Raw genomic sequence first — 4,555 nt, 5'->3', positions numbered from 1 at the left:
ATAAGACTTTTTAAACTGGGGCCTGTGAAAAGGCTTCTACTCAGTTAGGCCTCTGCTCAGCCAGCTCTGCTCCTGCAGCTGCAGAGGCCTCTGCACCCCAAAAGTGCACCACAGTAGCTCGTGGGGCAGCCTGGGAGTGGGGGGGTTGTGTTTGTGGAGGGGCTGTGTGTGCCTGTTCGGCCTACCGACCAGCTTTCAGCCCTGGGAGTTTACTAGGAAGTTTTGGGGTTTTTTTTTTTCCTTTGTCATAAGACTTTTTAAACTGGGGCCCAGGGAAGGCTCCTACTCCTTTATGCCTCTGCTCAGGCTGCTCTGCTCCTGCAGCTGAAAAGGCCTCTGCACCCCAAAAGTGCACCACAGTAGCTCGTGGGGCAGCCTGGGAGTGGGGGGGTAGTGTTTGTGGGGGGGGCTGTGTGTGCCTGTTCGGCCTACAAACAGATTTCAGCCCCGGGAGTTTACTTGGAAGTTTGTGGTTTTTTTTTTCCTTTGTCATAAGACTTTTTAAACTGGGGCCTGTGAAAAGGCTTCTACTCAGTTAGGCCTCTGCTCAGGCTGCTCTGCTCCTGCAGCTGAAAAGGCCTCTGCACCCCAAAAGTGCAACACAGTAGCTAGTCGGGCAGCCTGGGAGTGGGGGGGTTGTGTTTGTGGGGGGGCTGTGTGTGCCTGTTCGGCCTACCGACCAGCTTTCAGCCCCGGGAGTTTACTAGGAAGTTTGGATTATTTTTTTTTTTCTTCAGGACTTTTTAAACTGGGGCCTGGGAAAAGGCTTCTACTCAGTTAGGCCTCTGCTCAGCCAGCTCTGCTCCTGCAGCTGAAAAGGCCTCTGCACCCCAAAAGTGCACCACAGTAGCTAGTCGGGCAGCCTGGGAGTGGGGGGTGGGTTGTGTTTGGTGGGGGGGGGGGGGGCGGGCTGTGTGTGCCTGTTTGGCGTACCGACAAGCTTTCAGCCGCGGGAGTTTACTAGGAAGTTTGGGGTTATTTTTCCTTTGTCATAAGACTTTTTAAACTGGGGCCTGGGAAAAGGCTTCTACTCAGTTAGGCCTCTGCTCAGCCAGCTCTGCTCCTGCAGCTGCAGAGGCCTCTGCATCCCAAAAGTGCACCACAGAGGCTCGTGGGGCAGCCTGGGAGTGGGTGGGTTGTGTTTGTGGGGGGGCTGTGTGTGCCTGTTCGGCCTACAAACAGATTTCAGCCCCGGGAGTTTACTTGGAAGTTTGTGGGGTTTTTTTCCTTTGTCATAAGACTTTTTAAACTGGGGCCCAGGGAAGGCTCCAACTCCTTTAGGCCTCTGCTCAGGCTGCTCTGCTCCTGCAGCTGAAAAGGCCTCTGCACCCGAAAAGTGCTCCGGAGCAGCTCGTGTGGATACCTGGGAGTGGTGGTCTTGTGTGGGGGGAGGGCCTGTGTGTGTGTGCCTGTTTGGCCTACAAACAGCCCCGGGAGTTTACTAGGAAGTTTGGGTTTTTTTTTTTTTTTCTTCAGGACTTTTGAACTGGGGCCTGGGAAAAGGCTTCTACTCAGTTAGGCCTCTGCTCAGGCTGCTCTGCTCCTGCAGCTGCAGAGGCCTCTGCACCCCAAAAGTGCAACACAGTAGCTCGTGGGGCAGCCTGGGAGTGGGGGGGTTGTGTTTGTGGGGGGGCTGTGTGTGCCTGTTCGGCCTACAAACAGATTTCAGCCCCGGGAGTTTACTTGGAAGTTTGTGGGTTTTTTTTTCCTTTGTCATAAGACTTTTTAAACTGGGGCCCAGGGAAGGCTCCTACTCCTTTATGCCTCTGCTCAGGCTGCTCTGCTCCTGCAGCTGAAAAGGCCTCTGCACCCCAAAAGTGCAACACAGTAGCTCGTCGGGCAGCCTGGGAGTGGGGGTGTTGTGTTTGTGGGGGGGGCTGTGTGTGCCTGTTCGGCCTACAAACAGATTTCAGCCCCAGGAGTTTACTTGGAAGTTTGTGGGTTTTTTTTTTCCTTTGTCATAAGACTTTTTAAACTGGGGCCTGTGAAAAGGCTTCTACTCAGTTAGGCCTCTGCTCAGCCAGCTCTGCTCCTGCAGCTGAAAAGGCCTCTGCACCCCAAAAGTGCACCACAGTAGCTAGTCGGGCAGCCTGGGAGTGGGGGGGTTGTGTTTGGGGGGGGGGCTGTGTGTGCCTGTTCGGCCTACAAACAGATTTCAGCCCCAGGAGTTTACTTGGAAGTTTGTGGTTTTTTTTTTCCTTTGTCATAAGACTTTTTAAACTGGGGCCTGGGAAAAGGCTTCTACTCAGTTAGGCCTCTCCTGAGACTGCTGTGCTCCTGCTCTGAAAAGGCCTGTGCACCCCAAAAGTACTCCGGTGCAGCTCGTGTGGATACCTGGGAGTGGTGGTCTTGTGTGGGGGGAGGGCCTGTGTATGTGTGTTCGGCCTATCGAACAGCTGGACAGGGTGGACCTTGGACCAGATTTGCTCACGTTCAGGGAACGTGGTGGATGAAAACAACGGGGTGTTGGGGGAGAGAGTATCGCGGCCGGTCACCACGTCGTCCTGGCACCGCGCGGGGGGGGCCCGGCGCCTTACCCAGGTGCTCCGACACAGTCCGTCAGGTCTACCAGGCCCCCGGCAAGGGACCTCAGGTCTACCAGGCTTTTGGCAGCAGACCTCAGGTCTACCGCACTCTCGGCATCGGCCGTCAGGTCTACCACGCCCTCGGCAGAGGCTGTCAGGTCTACCACGCCCTCGGCAGCGGCCGTCAGGTCTACCGCGCCCTCGGCAGCGGCCGTCAGGTCTACCACGCCCTCGGCAGAGGCCGTCAGGTCTACCGCGCCCTCGGCAGCGGCCGTCAGGTCTACCGCGCCCTCGGCAGCGTCCGTCAGGTCTACCACGCCCTCGGCCGAGGCCGTCAGGTCTACCGCGCCCTCGGCAGCGGCCGTCAGGTCTACCACTCCCTCGGCAGCGGCCGTCAGGTCTACCAGGCCCTCGGCAGAGGCCGTCAGGTCTACCACGCCCTCGGCAGCGGCCGTCAGGTCTACCAGGCTTTTGGCAGCAGACCTCAGGTCTACCACGCCCTCGGCAGAGGCTGTCAGGTCTACCACGCCCTCGGCAGCGGCCGTCAGGTCTACCACGCCCTCGGCAGCGGCCGTCAGGTCTACCAGGCTTTTGGCAGCAGACCTCAGGTCTACCGCACTCTCGGCATCGGCCGTCAGGTCTACCACGCCCTCGGCAGCGGCCGTCAGGTCTACCAGGCCCTCGGCAGCGGCCGTCAGGTCTACCACGCCCTCGGCAGCGGCCGTCAGGTCTACCACGCCCTCAGCAGAGGCCGTCAGGTCTACCGCACTCTCGGCATCGGCCGTCAGGTCTACCACGCCCTCGGCAGAGGCTGTCAGGTCTACCACGCCCTCGGCAGAGGCCGTCAGGTCTACCGCGCCCTCGGAAGCGGCCGTCAGGTCTACCACGCCCTCGGCAGAGGCCGTCAGGTCTACCGCGCCCTCGGCAGCGGCCGTCAGGTCTACCAGGACCTCGGCAGAGGCCGTCAGGTCTACCTCGCCCTCGGCAGCGGCCGTCAGGTCTACCACGGCCTCGGCAGCGGCCGTCAGGTCTACCACGCCCTCGGCAGAGGCCGTCAGGTGTACCACGCCCTCGGCAGCGGCCGTCAGGTCTACCACGCCCTCGGCAGCGGCCGTCAGGTCTACCAGGCCCTCGGCAGAGGCCGTCAGGTCTACCAGGCCCTCGGCAGCGGCCGTCAGGTCTACCAGGCCCTCGGCAGCGGCCGTCAGGTCTACCACGCCCTCGGCAGCGGCCGTCAGGTCTACCAGGACCTCGGCAGCGGCCGTCAGGTCTACCACGGCCTCGGCAGCGGCCGTCAGGTCTACCACGCCCTCGGCAGCGGCCGTCAGGTCTACCAGGCCCTCGGCAGCGGCCGTAAGGGGTCGCTTATTTTCGTTACCTCCAGTTGCATCATGGTAAACCCGGGCGTTGACTGGCGCCCCTTGCCGTCGTTGAGATGGAAATCTCTTGGAGCTTTTCGGGGGAGGAGGCGTCTATCTCCGTATTATGGGTGCGAGCGGTGACTCGCCTCGAGGGCAAACACACAGCAGCGACCGGCCACTACCCGCGCTAGTCTGCCGCAGACAGGGCGTCCTTCTCGGCGGGGTACCCACGGTGGTTCGGCACCGCTCCTGCTTGTCGGCACGGCGTCGCGCGCCCCCGGTTGGCTCATGCTGATCCGAGCCTCCGTGGGGCATCCCCGGTGAGTCGGGATTCGTAGGGAGCCGTGGCCGAGGGCAGAGTGCGGCAGCCGTTGCCTACCGGTGGGCTGTGAAAGCGTGTGCGGATGGGTAGTGGCGGGCGCAGGGCGAAGGCCGCGGTTGGCCGGCGGTGGGGAGGCCGTCACGAGAGAGCGCTGGAAGCCCGGGGGGTTGGCCGGAACACACGAAGGGAGCCTGCCGTGCCTTCACCCTCCGGCCGCGGAGAGCGCGGGGATCCGATCGGGCGAGGGTGGCCGCCGCGTCCCGAGGTCCCGGTGAAAAAAGTGGCTTTTCGTTTGGCTGGTTTTTTTCTTCCAAAATTTTTTTTTCCGTAAAAGTTTTTCCTCCAGT

The sequence above is a fragment of the Gallinula chloropus genome (assembly GCF_964237585.1).
Source record: "Gallinula chloropus genome assembly, chromosome: 33".
NCBI classification, from domain to species: Eukaryota; Metazoa; Chordata; class Aves; order Gruiformes; family Rallidae; genus Gallinula; species Gallinula chloropus.
This window is presented reverse-complemented; position numbering follows the sequence as displayed.